The 21,612-nt window shown below is 40.2% G+C and overlaps 1 protein-coding gene across 7 annotated transcripts in view; it reads right to left on the bottom strand.

The window, feature by feature from the left end:
* ATP7B (ATPase copper transporting beta) overlaps positions 1-21,612 on the bottom strand; it is a 110,245-nt gene that overhangs the window by 56,698 nt on the left and 31,935 nt on the right. The window contains exon 1 of one of the 7 annotated variants that reach the window (XM_070520595.1): positions 11,123-11,372. The exons of 5 other annotated variants lie outside the window; for them this stretch is intronic. The gene's annotated coding sequence lies outside the window, so the exon portion shown is untranslated. Of the gene's footprint in view, positions 1-7,202; positions 7,222-11,122; positions 11,373-21,612 lie in introns of those variants that run through there. One more of the 7 variants, XM_044777222.2, reaches the window with a different exon arrangement.

Here is a 21,612-nt window from a genome sequence, read left to right as displayed (position 1 = left end):
CTCTAACTGGCTTATTTCACTTAACAAAATTCCCTCAAGGTCCATCCGTGTTGTTGCAAATGGGACGATTTTGTTCTGTGTTACAGCTGAGTAGTATTCCATTGTATATATATACCACATCTTCTTTATCCATTCATCTGTTGATGGGCACTTAGGTTGCTTCCGTGTCTTGGCTATTATAAATAATGCTGCAGTAAACATTAGGGTGCGTAGGACTTTTGGAATTGCTGACTTCAAGCTCTTTGGATAGATACCCAGTAGTGGAATAGCTGGGTTGTATGGTAGTTCTATTTTTAATTTTTTGAGGAATCTCCATACTGTTTTCCATAGTGGCTGCACCAGTTTGCATTCCCACCAGCAGTGTATGAGGGTTCCTTTTTCTCCACAACCTCTCCAACACTTGTTACTATTAGTTTTAGATATTTTTGTCATTCTAATGGGTATAAGGTGATATCTTAGTGTAGTTTTGATTTGCATTTCTCTGATGATCAGCGATGATGAACATCTTTTCATGTGCCTATTGGCCATCTGTATATCTTCTTTGGAGAAATGTCTGTTCATGTCTCCAGCCCATTTTTTGATCGGGTTGTTTGATTTTTTGTTGTTGACTTGTGAGAGTTCTTTATATATTATGGATATTAAGCCTTTGTGAGATACATGACTTGCAAATATTTTTGCCCAGTTAGTGGGTTGTTTTTTTGTTTCAATCCTGTTTTCATTTGCCTTGAAGAAGCTCTTTAGTCTGATGAAGTTCCATTTGTTTATTCTTTCTATTGTTTCCCTTCTCTGAGAAGACATGGTGTCTGAAAAGATCCTTTTGATACTGATGTCAAAGAGTGTACTGCCTACGTTTTCTTCCAGAAGCCTTATGGTTTCAGGTCTCACCTCTAGGTCTTTGATCCATTTTGAGTTTATTTTGGTGAATGGTGAAAAAGAATGCTCAATTTTCATTCTTTTACATATGGCTTTCCAGTTTTCCCAGCACTATTTGTTGAAAAGACTTTCTTTTCTCCATTGTATGCCCTCAGCTCCTTTGTTGAAGATAAGCTGTCCACAGACATGTGGTTTTATTTCTGGGCTTTCAATTCTGTTCCACTGATCTGTGCACCTGTTTTTTTTACCAGTACGATGCTGTTTTGATTACTGTAGCTTTGTAGTATGTTTTGAAGTCAGAGATTGTGATGCTTCCCGTTTTGTTCTTTTTTCTCAGGATTGCTTTAGCAATTCGGGGTCTTTTGTTGCCCCATATGAATTTTAGGATTCTTTGTTCTAATTCTGTAAAGAATGTCATTAGGATTCTGATTGGGATAGCACTGAATCTGTAGATTGCTTTAGGTAGAACGGACATTTTAACAATGTTTATTCTTCCAATCCATGTACATGGAATGTCTTTCCATCTCCTTATGTTGTCATCCAATTCTCTCAGAAAGGCCTTGTAATTTTCATTATATAGGTCCTTCACTTCCTTAGTTAAATTTACCCCAAGGTATTTTATTCTTTTTGTTGTGATTGTGAATGGTATTGTGTTCTTGGGTTCTTTTTCTGTTAGTTCGTTATTAGAGTATAGAAATGTGACTGATTTATGTAAATTGATTTTATACGCTGCAACTTTGCTGTAGTTGTTGATTACTTCTAACAGTTTTCCAATGGATTCTTTGGGGTTTTCTATATATGAGATCATGTCATCTGCAAACAGCGAGAGTCTCACTTCTTCCCTCCCTATTTGGATTCCTTTTATTCCCTTTTCTTGCCTGATTGTTCTGGCCAGGACCTCCAGTACTACGTTAAATAAGAGTGGTGAGAGAGGGCATCCTTGTCTCGTTCCTGTTTTCAGGGGGATGGTGCTCAGTTTTTGCCCACTGTGTATGATGTTGGCTGTGGGTTTGTCATATATGGCCTTTATTATGTTGAGGTAGTTCCCTTCTATGCCCATTTTGTTCAGAGTTTTTATCATAAATGGCTGTTGGATCTTGTCAAATGCTTTCTCTGTATCTATTGAGATGATCGTGTGGTTTTTATTCCTCAGTTTGTTGATGTGGTGTATCACGTTGATTGATTTGCGGATGTTGAACCATCCCTGCGTCCCTGGTATGAATCCCACCTGATCATGATGTATGATCCTTTTGATGAGTTGCTGAATTCTAGTTGCCAAGATTTTGTTTAGAATTTTTGCATCTATGTTCATCAGTGATATTGGCCTGTAGTTCTCTTTTTTCATGGTGTCCTCGTCAGGCTTTGGTATCAGCGTGATGTTGGCCTCATAGAATGTGTTAGGAAGTGTTCCATCCTCCGTAATTTTTTGGAATAGCTTGAAAAGGATAGGTATTAAATCCTCTCTGAAAGTTTGGTAGAATTCCTCAGGAAAGCCATCTGGTCCTGGAGTTTTATTCTTTGGGATGTTTTTGATTGCTGTTTCAATCTCTTTCCTTGTGATTGGTCTGTTCAAATTGTCTGCTTCTTCTTGAGTGAGCTTTGGGAGATTGTAGGAGTCTAAGAATTCATCCATTTCCTCTAGGTTATCCATTTTGTTGGCATATAGTTTTTCGTAGTATTCTCGTATAATCCGTTGTATTTCTGCAGAGTCTGTTGTTATTTCTCCTCTTTCATTTCTGATTTTGTTTATTTCAGCTTTCTCCCTTTTTTTCTTTGTAAGTCTGGCTAGGGGGTTGTCAATTTTATTTATCTTCTCAAAGAACCAGCTCTTTGTTTCATTGATCCTTTCTACCACCTTTTTCGTTTCAATAGTATTTATTTCTGCTCTGATTTTTATTATTTCTCTCCTTCTGTTGACTTTGGGCTGTATTTGTTCTTCTTTCTCTAGTTCAATTAGGTGTAGTTTAAGATTGCTTATCTGGGATTTTTCTTATTTGTTAAGATGTGCCTGTATTGCGATGAATTTTCCTCTTAATACAGCTTTTGCTGTATCCCATATGAGTTGGTATGGCATGTTATCATTTTTATTTGTTTCCAGGTATTTTTTGATTCTTGTTTAATTTCTTCAATGATCCATTGCTTCTTCAGTAGCATATTGTTTAGTCTCCATAACCTTGTGCCTTTCTCAGCTTTTTTCTTGTAATTAATTTCTAGCCTTATAGCATTATGATCGGAGAAGATGCTTGTTATTATTTCAATTTTTTTAAATTTGTAGAGGCTTGCCTTGTTTCCCAACATATGGTCTATCCTTGAGAATGTTCCATGTGCACTTGAGAAGAATGTCTATTCTGCTGTTTTAGGATGAAGCGATCTATATATGTCTATTAAGTCCAATTGTTTTAGTTTTTCACTTAGCTCCACTATTTCCTTGTTGATTTTCTGTCTGGATGATCTGTCCATTGATGTGAGTAGGGTGTTGAGGTCCCCTACTATTATTGTGTTGTTTTTAACATCTTCCTTTAGGTCTGTTAATAGTTGCTTTATGAACTTTGGTGCTCCTATGTTGGGTGCATAGATATTTATAAGCATTATTTCTTTTTGATGAAGTGTCCCTTTCATCATTATATATTGTCCCTCTGTGTCTCTCTTTACCTGCCTTAGTTTGAAATCCATTTTGTCTGATATAACAACTGCAACACCTGCTTTCTTTTGCTTGCTATTAGCTTGAAGTATTGTCCTCCACCCCTTCACTCTAAGCCTGTGTTCGTCCTTGGGGCTGAGGTGTGTTTCCTGGAGGCAACAAATTGTTGGATCTTGTTCTTTAATCCATTTTGCCACTCTGTGTCTTTTGATTGGAGAGTTCAATCCGTTTACATTGAGGGTGATTACTGATGCATGTGGACTTAAAGCTGTCAATCTGTCGCTCATTATCTGGGTTTCCTGCATTACCTTTGTTTCTCATCCTGTGTGCTTTAGCCTACCCATTGACTACTGCAATTTCTTATGCTGGGTTTCTTAGATTTTTTCCTTATTTATGTTTTGTGGCTCTGTTCTGTTTTTTAGTTTAGTGGCTACCCTGAAGTTTGTGTTTAGAATCTCGTGTATAATATCGTCTATTCTCTGGTGGTCTCTTACTTACTTGGCCTAGACTGATTTACTCCCTTTGCTCTTCCCTTCCTAAATTATTATTTTCATTTCTTATTCCAACTTGTGTTATGAGTTTGTAGTTAGAGTGATAAGATCGTCTTTGCTTTGGTAGTTTCCTTACCTTTATCCTAATGCTATAGTTGAATATTTGGTATCCTATTCTGGTTCTATTTATCTGTCTCCCTACTCTGTAGTTTGTGACCCCTTTCTCCTTTTTTTCTTTTTTCAGGTATGAGAGCCTTCTTGAGGATTTCTTGTAGTGGAGGACTTCTGGTTACAAATTCTCTTAACTTTTGTTTGTCTGGAAAAGATTTAATTTCTCCCTCATATCTGAAGGATATTCTTGCTGGATAGAGTACTCTTGGCTGAAGATTTTTATCTTTTAAAGTTTTGAATATGTCACTCCATTCTCTCCTAGCTTGTAAGGTTTCTGTAGAGAAATCCGCTGAAAGTCTGATAGGAGTTCCTTTGTAGGTTATTTTCTTCTGTCTTGCTGCCCTGAGTATTCTTTCTTTGTCTTTCATTTTTGCCATTTTTACTACTATATGCCTTGCAGTAGGTCTTTTTACATTGACAAATCTTCCCCTACACACATTTCTCCCTCAATCCCTAGATTTGGGAAGTTCTCTTCTATAATTTCATTAAGCACACTTTTTGCTCCATTTTCCTTTTCCACATTCTTGGGAATTCCTATGATCCTTAAATTCTTTCTCCTCATTGAATCCGCTATCTCTCGGAGATTTTCCTCATTCTTTTTAATTCTTAGTTCTCTTTCTTCCTGTCTGGAGCCATTCAGCCTGTCTATCTTCGATTATGCTAATTTGCTCCTCTATGATGTCCACACAGGCATTCAGGGAATCCGTATTCTGTTTTATCTGGTCCATTGTGGTTTTTCATCTCTATTAATTCTGTTTGATTCTTCTTTATAATTTCAATCTCTTTTGTGAAGTAACTCCAGAACTCGTTGGCTTGTTTCTGTATCTTTCTCTCTGTCTAATTGAGTTTTTTGATGATAGCTACTCTGAACTCATTTTCACTTAGTTTACCTATTTCCAAGTCCTCAGGACTTAATTCTATGTTTTTATTGTTTTCCTTCTGGTCTGGAGCTTTCATAAATTGCTGGATGGTAGAGGAGTGGTTTTTGCGCATGATGGTTGTATTCGGTTGCAGTTACAGTCTGTCACCACTAGATGGGGGTCGAGAGCCACATGTGCTGAGCCCTCTGCCTTCAGGCAAGATGGCAGCACCCATTGTGGTTTGCCGGCGGCAGGGGTGGGGGGAGTTTCTCATGCGCCTATCTGGCTTCGGATCAGCTCTGTTCTCTGGTCTCCCGGGGCCCTGGCGTGATGGGGTCCCCACACACTGAAGCTTTCCCCCATCAGCAGGTTTCCACTGCACTGGCAGTGGGAATCCTGGACAATCCCCTGGTCGCACAGCCCCTCCCCCGCTCCTTCCTGCACCCGTGCCAGCGATCCCAGTCTCTAGGGGAGGGATCAAAGTTCTCTCCTACCCCGTTCCAACTCCTCGAAGGGCGGCTCCCGCCTCTCCGTTCTCTGTCTTCTTACTCTGTAGGTCTCTGACGGTCTCGGCATTAGGGGTCATTGGTTGAAATTCAGTTTTTCCATTTCTTTGGTTTTATTTTGGAGGGGAGAGAGTCCCAGGTCAGCTCACCCTGCCATTTTGCTCCGCCTCCTCTCCCAAGGATGCCTGTGTGTGGTTTTAATTCTGTTCTTCCATTGAGACAATCTTTGGGGGGGAAAATCCTTCTAATGAGTTTAAAAAAAAAGAAAAACATGTTTGGGTTTAAGGGCTCATTAAGCAATCACAGACACTGGAGAATGGGCCCAGAGCACAAACTGGGTGTCCAGGGAAAATCTTGTGGAAGCCCTAGTTTTGTCTAATTCCCATTTAATTATATACACTTCGAGAACAAACATCTGGGACTTTTTCTGCAGGCAGGCCCAACACCAGGTTGGGGAAGAACTTTTGCTAGCTTTTGAATTTTTAGTAAACTATTTATATGGTAGGCATCAGGATTAGAAGGGAGTGGAAATACAAGAAGAGGGGGAATTCCACAGAGGGTAATCCAAAAATGAATTTTAATTCTTTGCTACCTCTCTAGGCACCCATGTCACATGGAATCTGCTGAGACTGCCAAGGCTTTTAAAAGAAAAGACCAGTTTAATGCCAATATAAGCTGTTGATTCACCAAGATGGAGCCAGGAAGGGAAAATAAGATACTCAGACAGGCCAGTCTGGCACTGGAAATTGAAAGGGGGGGGGCACATTTTGATGATGAAAGGTTTCAAAATGAGACTGAAATTGAAAGGCCCAGAAACAACATGTCTTGTGGAAAGTGGCTGTGATCACACATCAAAGAGCACTACTACCATGTACACAAGAGAAGGACCACTGGCCACTTATGGGATCTCTTAGTTCATAAGAGATCTCCATCATCCTCAAATAGGATACCACTCACCCACTTATCCTTGAAAACTTCTTTCACTTTGAAGGGCGAACAACACCCTCAACAACTTACAAGGCAAAATGTCACACACATATGTGACTTTTCTAGTATATAAGCCCCACCCATTACAATGCTATACACCTGAACTTTCATGGAATTCAAAATACAGAAAAGTCTTGGTCTTTTTTCCTATGTACACAGACTGAATAATAACAAATAGTTAATGATTCTCAGTATGATCTTAGTGTCCAAGATAATTCTATAAGTAGGTATTCTTATCACCATTTTACTGCTGAAACAGACTCAGAGGTTTATCCAAAGCCATAAATCAATTTAAATAACATGAGCTAGAATTTAAATCCAGTGCAAAAGTCCAACAGGCTTTCTATTTTTTAAAAACAACTTTTAAGGTTACTTTTCCTTTTTAGCCATGTTAATTACAGGAAGAGACTACAAAGCAGAAAAGCAAAATGAAGAAAACACAAGAAAACAGCCACATCCCACTTGCCACATAAACAAGGAGGCTAATACCTAGGCAAGGGAGTGCAGTATGGAGGCAAGGGTGCAGCCAGGGCCACTGAGCCTGGCTGCCTGAGAGTATCTGTCACCTCTGGTTGTCTCTGGAATGTCAGAAAAACAACAGCAGAATATCAGCACTCGCTCTGCTTTCTTCAATATTCCTAATTACAAATACACTTGAGGCAACCATACTTACAAGAAGTGGCAATGGTTCCGGGCACCATGTACATCCTCCCGAACACACTGTGAGTGAGTCACTGCCTGGCTCTTTTCTTATCTGAGAATTCTCTGGATGTCAGAGATGCATAGGGGAGGGAGGGTCAGAAGACAGTGCTTGACTCAAGAAAAGATCCCAATCAAACCACCCCAGGCAGATGAGTGTCGGTCCCTAAAACCTCCACTGAGGAAGTAGAGATGTCCCCACGTTAACCTGCATGTATACAGATTTGCAGGAGTAGATGTTTATGCATTGATACATAAAATTGAGGTTAGCTATGGGTGAGTTATGAAATTCTGATTTTTTTACTATCTGTATATATTTTCCAATTTTTAAAATTCAAATAAAAAAAAAACACAATTATTGCTTTTATACCAGAAAACAAATGTGCTGTTTCAGTTTATCTAAGGCAAGGAAGAAAATGTTTTGTTAACATACTAATATAAGCAACAATAACATTAATCATTGTGATAAAGATGACCACAATGATGAACTGATGACATACTTGTACATGGCTTTAAACTCTAAAAAACACTTTTACATATCTTTGTTTAAATATCTGTCTTTCCTACCTGTTGTGAATTTCTTGAGGGTATGTCTCACAGTCTTGGGTATGAATTCTAGCCTTGTCTGAGCAAATTAGAGCCTCAGTTTTCTCAGCTGTAAAGTGGGATGATAATAATAACGCCCACCCTACAGTTTTGCAGGAGGGCCTGAAAGCCAAGGGGACTTAAAAGGCTAACATCACAAATGTATGAAAACGAGTGACTATGAAGACAAACAAGGCCTCATTTGATTGGCCCCAGGAGGTAGACAGGGAACTTACTGTTTTCCACCATTTACTGAGAAGGAAAACTAATCATTAAAACTAGTGTACCTATTCCCCCAACCCTCACTCCAACCCCTGCAAACTGTTCTTTAACGTTGTTTAACAAAGGTCTAGGAAGAGCCTCCAGTGGTATTTAAATTTTATCTACTGAAGAAACTAACCAAAACCTCAAACTCTGCTGAGGGCCGCTATGAGCCTGGGCTGTGCACCCTCCAGGGCCACCCCAGTCCTGGTGCTGACTGTGCACTTTCTGGGAAATTCTGTACAAATTGCCTGTTTCCTTCTCTTGATCCCAGCGAGGAAAAATATTAACCCTTACTGAGAAACTGGATGCAGTATACCCATTATTTGTCCAGGAGAAAAAAGTGAGTAAAATTAACAACAAATAAAACTAACAAACCTCACTACATACGTACAATACATGTTGTTTTCTAAATACAATAAAATAAAATTTAGAAATTCACAAACCATACGACCTCTCCAAGAGGCACTTCACAACATGGTCTCAGAGAACCCATTTGCAATCTCTTTCCACACAGCTTTACTATCAACCATCTCAGAGAATTTCGTCGCTTTCAATTTATGTCTATTTTAACAATTATTCCATCAGACTTTTACCAATCAATAGCATTTTTTTCTGCTTCAGAATCTTTTCTGATAACACTATATTTCAAGCCTCTCTCAAAGAAAATTTAAATGACAGTCACTATCAAGCAATTGTCAATATCTTAGAATATTTTTTTACATTTGAATGAAATAATGTAAGTCAGAACCATAAGGTCATAATTCCCTTATCTCATTTCCCAGAAGTATGGGAAGATCATGATGTAAAAACCTACATTACAGATGTGCAATCTTGCAACTGGCTAGAAGAAATGTCACACCAACAACATGAAGTTAATTCAAATATTTATATTATATGATAGAAGTCAATGAACTTAAGATTATTTTTGTTGTTACTTATTATTATTATTGATAAATTGCAAATGGTTGTCAGATTTGATGAAACAATGCACTCAGTATTTTATCACACAATAATGTATACTATAGTGGCTAATGAATGCAGTGGTTTCTGCCTAGAATTATAGATATGACCAGCAATACATAAAACAAACATATTCCTTTGAAAGACTTAGGTATAAACCTAATGTTTATAACTTACGCTACTCTATAAATGCATGATAGGAACTTGTTATTTTAAAAAATCCTCAGAAAAAGAAAAGCAAGTGGCTGGTAAATCTTTTTAAAAAACAGTGATAATATATGGTCAACTAATATTTGATGAGGAAGCCAAGAATACTCAATGGAGAAAAGACAGTCTCTTTCATAAATGGTGCTGGGGAAATTGGATATTCACCTGCAAAAGAATGAAACTAGATCCCAATCTTACTTACACCACTCACAAAAATTAACTTGAAATGGATTAAAGACTTAAATGTAAGACCAAAAACCAATAAAACTGCTAGAAGTAAGCAGAGGAAAAACTCCTTGACATGAGTCTTAGCAATGATTTTTTTGGATATGACACCTAAAGCGCAAGGAACAAAATCAAAAATAAACAAGTGGGACTACACCAAACCATAAAGCTTCTGCACAGCAAAAGAAACAATCAACAAAATGAAAAGACAACCTATGGAACGGGAAAAAATATTTGCAAACCATATATCTGACAAGGGGTTATTATCCAAAATATACACAGAATTCATACAACTCAAAAGCGAAAAAAACCACAAATAATCCAATTGAAAAACAGGAAGAGGTGGGGCCTGCCCCGTGGCTGAGAGATTAAGTTCTCGTGCTCCGCTGCAGCAGGGTTTCACCGGTTCACATTCTGGGCCAGGACATGGCACCACTTATCAGGCCATGCTGAGGCAGCATCCCACATGCCACAACTAGAAGGACCCACAGCTAAAAGAAAATATACAACTATGCACCAGGGGGCTTTAAGGAGAAAAGGGGGAAAAAAAATAAAATCTTAAAAAAAAAGAAAGAAAGAAAAACAGGAAGAGGAACAAAAGAGACATTTTTCCAAAGAAGAGGTACAAATGGCCAACAGGTACATGAAAAGGAGCTCAACAACACACTAGTCATCAAAGAAATGCAAATCAAAACCACAATGCGATATCACCTCACACCTGTTAGAATGGCTATCATCAAAAGGACAAGAGATAACAAATGCTAGAGATGATGTGGAGAAAAGGGAACCCTTGTGCACTGTTGGTGGGAATGCAAATTAGTACAGTCACTATGGAAAACAGTATGGAGGCTCCTCAAAAAATTAAAAATAAAACTACCATATGATCCAACAATTCCACTTTTGGGTATTTATCTGAAGGAAACTGTCAAAGAGAGATCTGCACCTCTGTGTTCATATCAGCATTATTTACAAAAGCCAAGACATGGAAGCAACCTAAGTGTCCATCAATGGACGAATGGATAAACAAAATTAGGTGTATATACACAATAGAATATTATTCAGCCATAAAAAGGAAAGAAATCCTGCCGTTTGCAACAACATGGATGGACCTTGAGGGCATTGTGAAATGTGAAACAAAATGGAGTCACTTACCTCTAAGGGCTTTAAAATAGAGCTGGGAGGCCACTAAGGTAAAGGATTTTATGCATGTCCTCATCAGGTAAAACATGAACTTCGGAATTAAGTCAAGACACAAATCCTCCCAGAACGCTTAGAGTACCTGCAACTCCTCATCTTGAGTGCCTTTTACCTCCCCTTAGCCATAGTCTGAGCAATCAATTATGTTTAGCCAAGATTAGGTTTCTGCTGCCAACCCCAATTAAACTGTTTGTAATGCAAACTTCCTTCTTTTGCTTTTAAAAGCCCCTGCCTTTTAGTCCCTGGAGGGACACTATTTGGGTTGCTACTAAATCTGTGTCCCCTGAATTGTAATTATTTGATCCCAAATGAACACCTCCCTGTCTCTCATTTTGGTTCTTTATATTCAGGTTAACGTACATGCTGTCAGAAGTGGGATCTGAAGCGATCTCACCTTCGTGGACCAGTGTCCCCCAGGAACCGGGTATGGTACCTACACGAGCCCCTTGTGCTCACCGTTTCCACAGATGGCTGACTCTTCCCATCGTGAGTCTTCTCAGCTTCTGATCTCCCTCCACTTGGTCCTAGTGCCTTTTTGGGGGATCAGGGCTGACTGCCCAGGAGTGACTGCAAAAGAGCCTGCTTTTCCAGCCCACCGTCACTGCCACAGGAGGGGCTGCCTGGCGGGGTTCTCCCTGGGCAGTGAGGACAGCGAGCACTCTAAATTGAGGGAGTTTCCTATCGAATTTCCCTATTCTTGTTCACATGCTTTTCTTTACCACTGGAGTTTCATTTTCTAAAGTTTTCTGAGAAGTTCCTTCCTCAGGAACTCCAGCTGTTTTCCATTTAAGAACTATGGGCCTTGCTCTTGGAAATTTCTGTCTCAGTGGACTGATAACACCAAAGATGATTTAAAACTACAATGGCCACAGTGGGGCTCTTCTTAAGTCCCTAAACTTATTTTTCTGTGTAATAAACTTGAAAACCGTGGAACAAGTTGAATGAAACGCTTACTTTATTGGGTATTCAGAAGCTTCTAAACTAGTCCAGGACTCCAAAATTGCTTCCCTCCAAGACACAAATTCTAAACTCACTAAAAAGAGTTCTCAGTTTCAAAAGACTCAGAACACTTCCCTGTCACCCACTCCTGCTCCTTGTCCCCTCCTGCTTCTCAAACCTGTCCTGCGCTCCTCCTCTCCCTCTTCCCTTTCCCTTCCCTGGCTGAACCCCCTTGTCATTCCCAAGACACCTAAGCTTCCCTCAGTCCTCCAGCCCCAACTTCTCCTACTTAACCCATTCAAATCCCTTTAAGACTCAACAACAAGGGTACCCACTTAAATATAACTTAGGCACCTTGGACTAAACCAGAATTGAGGGCTACAGCCAAGGAACTTCCCAAAGTTACTGAAGACCCTCACAGTTTGGCAGAAGAATTTAACATTGTGAAATTCCATGAGCCTGGGTTTTCTGATCTTTATCAACCAATTCACACACTTGTGGGAGAAGCTCAGGCCCAACACTGGAGGGCTAAAGCTGGCTACAATCATCTTTTAGAGGACTTTCCACAGACCCTGCCAGCTGACAGCTCTAAAGCCCAAGAAAGAGCAAAAACGTTATATAAGGCCTTCCCAAAACCTGTTGACTGGAATAAAATTGAGGCATGCACACAAGGTCTGATGAACCTGTGCATGACTATTACAACAGGCTCAAAATTATTATTAAGGAACAGTCTGGACTCCCTTTAGACAGAGTCCAGCAAGGTGGCCTTTAATTCCATGTTCCTAAATGGCTTAGAGGAAGATCTTGCACTTCTGGTGAAGTGAGCACAACTTAATTGGGAAACCATGGCAACTCCTGATTTGGTTAATTTGGCAAACCAATTAGCCCAGACTATCCAAAAATCCCATAAAGGAAAGGCCACTAAAATTGCAAATTTACAGCTTCAACAACTATCAGCCTCACCCCAGAGGCCTCAACAAACTAAAGTCTTTAAACTCCAAAAATGTTTGCCATTTTTGCAAGAAATCTGGCCACTGGAAAAAGGATTGTCTTAAACTAAAACACTCTAAATAATCTTCCAATGTTAAGCCTTCAGCTCCTCCTATGGACTAAAGCTGCTCCAGGACAAAGGAGGTTTTTCCAGTCCTCCCCCTTAATCACCTGAGTAAAAGTTCCTTTATGATCAGAATGAGGTCATTCTTGTCTTAACTGATACTGGAGCCACACTTTCCACGCTCAACCCCGCCAGCCTCAAACCATCCCTTCCTTCGAGCACCAAGAAAATTCCAGTGGTGGGAGTAGCTAATAAACCCCTTACAACTTATAAACCCCTTTCCAGTTGGACCCCCTCCAGGACAGCCCTTCCTTCCTACTGGTCACTTCTGCTCCTGCCAACTTACTGGGACGAGACTTTTTAGAAAAATATCACGCTGCCATCTCTTTTTCTCAAAAGGGGTTAACAATTCTTGAAACAGAGAATAACAACTCCGAGAACCTAGCCCTTTTGAGGAAGCTCCTAAAAACCTTTGGGCAAAATCCAGAACAGATACTGGGAAGATTCACTGCGCTCCCCCCCCCCCACCCCGGTAAAAATTCAGATTGATCCTAATAAACCTCTCCCAAACATTAGATGATACCCTTTAAATCCTGAAGCCCTTGCAGGAATTAAACTAATCATAGAGGAACCGAGTTCAGGGCCTCACCGTTCCCTGTACCAGCCCTTGTAACATGCCCATCCTCCCTGTAAAAAAACCTCATGGACAAGGATGGAGGCTCATACAAGATGTCAGGGCTATTAATAATATTGTCACTCCTCAACAGCCTGTTGTTTGCAATCTGCATACTCTCCTAACCTCCATTCCCACAGGAAGCAGGCTCTTCGCTGTGATTGACGTGCAGAGTGCCCTCCATGGCATACCTGAAGATCCTAGAAGCCAACTTCTCTTTGCCTTCACTCGGGATGAGCAAGAATTTACCTGGAAGCTATGTCGCAGGGTTGCACAGAAAGTCCTACCTATTTTTTACAGATTTTGAAGGCAGATTTGGCAGATGTCCCAAGGGGTCAACTCGCCTGCGGTACGTGCACAATCTCCCTTGCTCCCCTTCTAAAGAAGCGTGTGCGCACAAGAGCCTCCACCTCCTTAAACCACCAACAGCTAAAGGGCACAAGGCGCCTAAGGGAAAACTCGGAGGTCTTCCAACCCAACCTAAATACGCAGACATTTAATCTCAAATCAGGGATTGCTCCTAGACCCTGACAGGCTTCAGTGCATTTTGAGTTTTCTCCAACCAGACTAAGAGACAACTGAGAGGATTTCTAGGCCTTGGAGGATATTGTAGAAATAGGATACCAAACTTTTCCCTAAAGCTCAATTTTTTGCCTGATTAAAGTCCAATGAGCCCAACCCCATACAAGGGAATGAAACTGCTCATAAGGCCTTTTGCCAACTAAAGGAAGGACTTCTCAGCCCATCTGTACTAGGACATCCAAATTATCAACTCCCTTTTTTTCCTTTTCAAACGTGAGAAGGAAGGAGATGACTTGGGTGTCCTCACTCAGAAACATGGAGGACTACATAGACCACTTGCTTACTATAGTCAACGACTGGATCCAGTAGCCAACAGTCTCCCCCCCTGAATGAGAGCAATATGCGATACAGCAGCCCTTACAAAATCAACAGAAAAAATTATTATGGGCTCACCCCTCAGTATCTGTGTTCCTCGTGCTGTGGCAGCCTTACTCAATTCTCATGACACTCAACATCTTTCTGCAAAGCAACTCACCTCCTATGAGATGCTGTTGTTAACTCCTCCCCACACTGCGCTCTCTCACTGTAACAATCTTAACCCTGCAACACTCCTCTGCATTCTGACTCGACACCTCATGACAATTTAACTTTCGCCAACTACTGACACCTAGGGTCTATTTACAAGAACCGCCTGATACAAACACGAAGCTCTCACGGGTTACTAATGGTCCCTGTTTAAGAAATGATAAGGGGCCAACCCGGCCCAGCGGTTAAGTTCACACGTTCCACTTCTCGGGGTGCCCCGGTTCGGATCCCGGGTGCCGACATTGCATCACATGGCAAAAGTCATGCTGTGGTACACATGTATGGGCAGCTTATCTTCGACAAAGACGCTGAGGGCATATAATGGAGAAAAGAAAGTCTTTTCAACAAATGGTGCTGGGAAAACTGGAAAGCCACATGTAAAACAATGAAAATTGATCATTGTTTCTCACCATTCACCAAAATAAACTAAAAATGGGTCAAAGACCTAAAGGTGAGACCTGAAACCATAAGGCTTCTAGAAGAAAACGTAGGCAGTACACTCTTTGACATCAGTATTAAAAGGATCTTTTCAGACACCATGTCTTCTCAGAGAAGGGAAACAATAGAAAGAATAAACAAATGGGACTTCATCAGACTAAAGAGCTTCTTCAAGGCAAACGAAAACAGGATTGAAACAAAAAAACCCACTAACTGAGCAAAAATATTTGCAAGTCATATATCTGACAAAGGCTTAATATCCATAATATATAAAGAACTCTCACAAGTCAACAACAAAAAATCAAACAACCCAATCAAAAAATGGGCTGGAGACATGAACAGACGTTTCTCCAAAGAAGATATACAGATGGCCAATAGGCACATGAAAAGATGTTCATCATCGCTGATCATCAGAGAAATGCAAATCAAAACTACACTAAGATATCACCTTACACCCATTAGAATGACAAAAATATCTAAAACTAATAGTAACAAATGTTGGAGAGGTTGTGGAGAAAAAGGAACCCTCATACACTGCTGGTGGGAATGCAAACTGGTGCAGCCACTATGGAAAACAGTATGGAGATTCCTCAAAAAATTAAAAATAGAACTACCACACGACCTAGCTATTCCACTACTGGGTATCTATCCAAAGAGCTTGAAGTCAGCAATTCCAAAAGCCCTATGCACCCCAATGTTCACTGCAGCATTATTTACAATAGCCAAGACATGGAAGCAACCTAAGTGCCCATCAACAGATGAATGGATAAAGAAGATGTGGTATATATATACAATGGAGTACTACTCAGCTGTAAAACAGAACAAAATCGTCCCATTTACAACAACATGGATGGACCTTGAGGGAATTATGTTAGGTGAAATAAGCCAGTTAGAGAAGGACAATCTCTGTATGACTCCACTCATATGAGGAATTTAAAAATGCAGACAAAGAGAACAGATTAGTGGCTACCAGGGGAAAGGTGGGGTGGTGGGTGGGCACAAAGGGTGAAGGGGTGCACCTACAACACGACTGACAAACAATAATGTACAACTAAAACTTCACAAGATTGTAACCTATCATTAACTCAATAAATAAATAAAAAAAAGCCATGCTGTGGTAGACGTCCCGCATATAAAGTAGAGGAAGATGGGCACGGATGTTAGCTCAGGGCCAGTCTTCCTCAGCAAAAAGAGGAAGACTGGCAAGTTAGCTCAGGGCTATTCTTCCTCAAAAAAAATAAAAATAAAAATAAAAATAAATGATAAAGGAAAATATTGCACTGGATATGCTATTACAACTCCTTTCGAAGTGATCGAAGCAAGTCTGCTGCTGACAGTCACTTCACCTCAGCAAGCTGAACCACATCCCTTGACTAGAGCTTGTACTTTAGCAAAAGGAAAAACTGCAAACATTTATACAGACAGTCGTTATGACTTTGGGGTCACATTCATGTTTTCAGTATGAGAGGATTTCTAACCTCTGGAGGATGCCAAATTAAAAATGGGTCATTTGTTAATGAATTACTAGAATTGATCCAACTTCCACGGGCACTAGCTATCATTAAGGTGCCTGGGCATTCAAAGTCAATTTCAGATGAAGTTAAAGGAAATAATTTGGCTGATTAGGCCACAAGGACAGCTGCCCTATACTCAAGAGCCACCAAGTCTGATGCAAAGACAGCCAATTTTGACTATATTCCAAAAGAGGATCTAACAGAAATGACCAAAGATGCCCAATCCAAGGTATTGCCTAAAGAAAGGCTTTATTAGACAGGTAATAGTTGTATTCTAAGCCCATTAACCAACTTATGGTACGGCCCAAACAAAAAACCTGTCTTGCCAGAGTCCACGAAAAGACCTCGATGGAAATGACCCATCAGATGACCCACTGGGCAGGAAATAAACTTACAAGTTTCATGAAACAATACTGGTGGGAAAACATTTCTAAAGCTGCCAAGGAGGCACAATTAACTTGCACTGTATGTTCCAAGTACAACCAAAGGAAGACTATCCAGACAGCTTCCAGACATTCTGACGTGTCTAATGGGCCTTTCGAGGTATGGCAAATGGATTTTATCCAGCCACCTCCTTACCAAGGCCATAAATTTGTTCTTACTATGGTTTGCATGTTTCTCACTGGGTTGAAGCATTCCCTTGTCGACGGGCTACCGCTTGGGCAGTTGCAAAAACGTTATTACAAAAGATTATACCCACCTGGGATGCACCCTCAAAACTACATAGTGACCAAGGAATGCATTTTACTGGCCATGTTATAAAACAGGCATGTGAAGTGTGGCCTGTTTTACAGCATTATCATTGTGTTTATCACCCTCAGTCCTCTGGACTGGTTGAAAGAACAAATGGCATTATTAAGACTCACTTGGCAAAATTTATGGAAATCTTGAACGTGGCTTGGACTAAAGCACTTCCGCTGTCCCTTTTGAAGCTGAGAGCTACCCTCTTTGGGAAACACAAGCCGTCACCCATTTGCAATAATTATGGCTGACCTATGCACTTGGCACTCTCTGCTCTTGATATTCAATTAATTAAAGGAGACAGGCTTTAAAACTGCAAAGGAATAATCAGAGCCTTAGATAAAAACCAAGCCTTGGCAGAGCAACCTTCCCACAGTGAGTTCCCAGGAAACGAAGACAACAAACTTCACAACCTACAGGCAGGTGATTTTGTCTACTGGAAACTACATCTTCAAAAGGATTCTTTACAACCTAGATGGAAAAGGACCATATCACCTACTCTCAACTAATTCTTGTGCTGTAAAACTTAAAGGTCCTGATTCTTGGATTCATGTTTCTCATTTAAATAAGGCTCCAAAACGCAACAGGATTTCTGAACCAACAGGAGAATTAAGAATATAGTTAATTAGGACATGAAGCACACAGCATCTGACGTTGACAGCTTTCCCAAGACTCAGGACCGGGCCAGTATATACATACACACCACTCTAACATTATTACTGATCCTCTTTATAATAAACATACTCTATCACACTGATAAACGTATTGAGCCTGATGATAATAATTCAACATTCTTGCTAAGAAAGACTCACTCATTTAGCTGGTGGTTTCAGAATATCACTTAGCAACTTCCTTATGAAGAATCAGCACTTTGTCAGAATCTCTTTAATCTTAGCTGAAGTTTTTACCTTCTGAGGGTATTTCTGTTGGCAAATGGGAAGATAATATTCTAGTGAACTATTCCCAAACTATAGCAATTGGGGGAAATCTCTCCAAGTGCTGGATATGTCTCCAAAGGCCACAGTCACCCAGAAGAAAGGACCCCCAGTTACACTTGTCAGCGATTTCTCCTGGGTCCCCAATGCTACTGTGGATTTTAAGCACCCAGCCCTTAAAACTGCCTATAGAGTAAAACTATTTGATCGAGTATCTCCACCTTGTTTCTGGTTGACGCCTCCACAAAACATCTCCCGAAAGCCCTGTTCCTCCACTGTCCAACCACCCAGACCCTCATGCTTTTTCCTTCATCTCCAGGATCAGGTAAATGGCTGACCAAAATCTGTAAGAAATGTAATCTCACTCTTCTATGTCAAGCCTTTTGTCAGAACAGGCCCAGATAGTTGTTAGCTAGGCCCTTAATGAGCTGTAATGGCCACACTGATCCTCAGCTAGAACATATTCCTAAACTCATACCTGCCAATAAATATATAAAAAACTGCTCTCCTGTGCCCCTTCTGGGTACACCTCTGCATGTGATTACGACGGGGAACCACGGGCTTGCGAATGTCTAGACAACTGGCGTGCGGCAGGACAATGCCTTTTAGGATACCATCGTATTCCTTTTCAAGTTCTTGTAAAAGAAAAAAGCCCAACTGCAATCTCCTAGGTCTAGATGAGACCTGGCAATCCCCTTTTTGCACTCCATCTACTCTGCATTGATTACCACTGCCAAAGGATCTGTCCCTTGGATTGGTGTAGTCCATAATGATCTGTTGATAAAAAATTTATCCCTAACCATAGCTAAACTGGCAAATTCTACCATTGGAGCCTTGGTTCAACAACGACCCCTGGATCCCCTAGCGAGGAGTGTACTAGATAATCGACTAGCACTCGACTGTCTCCTTGCAGAACTGGGTGGCATCTGTGTGTAGCCAACACTTCCTGCTATATGTATCTGGGTCAACTCTCTAGTGAAAAGTTAGAACTCAGAAAAATTAGAAAAATAGCACAAGGACCTCTCTGGTCCAACATCTTTTAAGGACACCCTCCGGTTCCCTATTGATGTTTTCAGTGGGCTTCCTTCAGGTATAGGTAGGTGCTTGGATAGAAGATAGGGACCTCAAATACTGTTAATGATTATGATGGGAATTTTGCTATGTGTACTTGTATTTAAACTTCTTATGCTACTACTTACTCAGATCTGCTCCAGAACTTCTACAGATACCAAGATTATGGTCACTCAAAGTACCGAAATGACAGAAATGGCTTATTCACCTGAACTTTCAGGATGAAAATTCCCAGCCCAGGAAACTGCCTAATAGTCATTTCCTGACTGCCTCTTGCGGATCAAATGTGGCCCAACCCTCATGACACTGACTCCTTGGAATCACCATGGGGGAAAAGGAGGAAAAAAATTCCCCCCAATGTGAGACATGACTTTCTGGGACAGGCCCATTCTAGCAACATAGGACTAAACAAATCTACGGTTCATCAGCAATGCTTTCAGAAAGATCTTGATCAAAAGGCGAAAACGTGAAATGTGAAACAAAACTGAGCCACTAACGTCTAAGGGTTTTAAAATGGAGCTGGCTGGCCATTAAGGAAATGGGTCTTATGCATGTCCTCACGGAGCAGAACATGAACTTCCGAACTGAGACAAGACACAAATACTCCGAGAACACTGTGAGAAACTTGCAACTCATCACCATGATGGACTTTTACCTTCCTTTAGCCAGTCTTAGCAATCAATTAAATTTAGCCAAGATTAGCTTTCGGTCACCAACCCCACTTAACATTCTTTGTAATGCAAACTCCCCTCTTTTGCCTTTAAAAGCCCCTGCCTCTGCCTCCCTAGCAGGACACTATGTGGATTGCTACCCAAATCTGTACACAACAAATTTCAATTCTTTCATCCCAAAATAAACACGCCTCTCTGCCTCTCATTTTGGCTTTATTTTCAGGTCAACAGCGTTATGTTAAGTGAAATAAGTCAGGGAAAGACAAATACTCTGCAATCTCACTTATATACAGAATCTAAAACAAAAAGGAAAAAGAAAAAACCAAACTCGCAGAAAAAGAAATCAAATTTGTGGTTATCAGAGGCAGGGGGTGGGGTAGGAGGAATTGGAGGACGGTGGTCAAAAGGTGCAAACTTCCAGTTATAAGCTAAACAAGGACTAGGGATGTAAGGTACAACACGATGGCTATAGTTAATACTGTTGTATACACAAAAGTTACTAAGAGAGTAAATCCTAAGAGTTATCGTTACAAAGAAAAAAAGCCTTTTTGCTTTTTTGTATCTGTATGAGATGATGGCTATTCACTAAACTTATTGTGGTAATCATTTCACGATATATGTAAATCAAATCATTATGCTGTACACTTTAAACGTATACAGTGCTACATGTCAATTATATCTTAATAAAATGGGGGGTGAAGAATGAGAAGGAAAAATAATAATAAATATAAATGTATCAAGATATCACTTTTCACCCAATATGCTGGCGAAAATTTTGAAGTTTGATGATACAGAGCAAGCATGTAGGGAAAAATAATTCTCATCACTGTTTGTAGAAAAATCAATTTATACAACCTTTCTGGAGACCAATTAAGCAATACCCACCGAAGTATTAACTGACCATCGCCTCTGACCCAGTAATTCCATTTCTGGGAATTTCATCATATAGATACACAATTAGATAACAATGCTCATTGCTGCATTCAGAGACCACAAAACACATCTCCATGTTGGCAATTCTAGTGAAAATCATAATTTTGTCAGAAACAATACCATTTTGCATTTATATCGTAACTCTACAAAGTGCTTTCACAACCCTATGAGGCAGCACTTTTCATTTCACTTTGCAATGAAGAATCTGAAGCTTGAGGAATCCAAGACTCACCTGCCAGGTCCCACAGCCTGGCAACAGCAGAGTATACAGACCCGTACCAGATCCGCGAGACCATGGCTGCCACGGCCTCTACCCAGGCCCTCCATTCTGAGGGAATCCCCCAGCCAAGTTCAGGTTGCTCCCCTGGTCAGAGGAGATGAGTAGTGGCCATTAAAAATCATTAGAAGACTTAACATTCAAATATATCGGACATAGACTGGATTTTGTAAAGCAGTGGTTTAAACATTTTAAAGAAAGGCTCTCAAGCATTTCCCCCCCAAAATATTTATTATTTGGCTGTCTTAGATATTCAGCTAAAAATATAAAAGTTGACCTTGCACTGCAAAAGTGGACATTCATAAATCTTCAACATATATTAATTAATCTCTTGCACATTTCAAAAATCTTTTTTCATAAAATTTCCTTTAGTTTTGGGACTTCTTAAACAATTAACACCAGAAGAAACAAAATAACTCTTATAGGGGTTAAGTACTTATGAAAACTTTCCTTTGTATGTAACTAGTATTTTTTTTTCCATCCACTTATGTAAATGAAAAACACCCCATACAGACCACCAGTCCCTCTCAGAAATGCCACTACAAGGCACCATTTTTACAAAACGTTACACTGCCCTACTTTTGAACATGACG

The sequence above is a fragment of the Equus asinus genome, chromosome 11, assembly GCF_041296235.1.
Source record: "Equus asinus isolate D_3611 breed Donkey chromosome 11, EquAss-T2T_v2, whole genome shotgun sequence".
NCBI lineage: Eukaryota > Metazoa > Chordata > Mammalia > Perissodactyla > Equidae > Equus > Equus asinus.
This window is presented reverse-complemented; position numbering and strand designations above follow the sequence as displayed.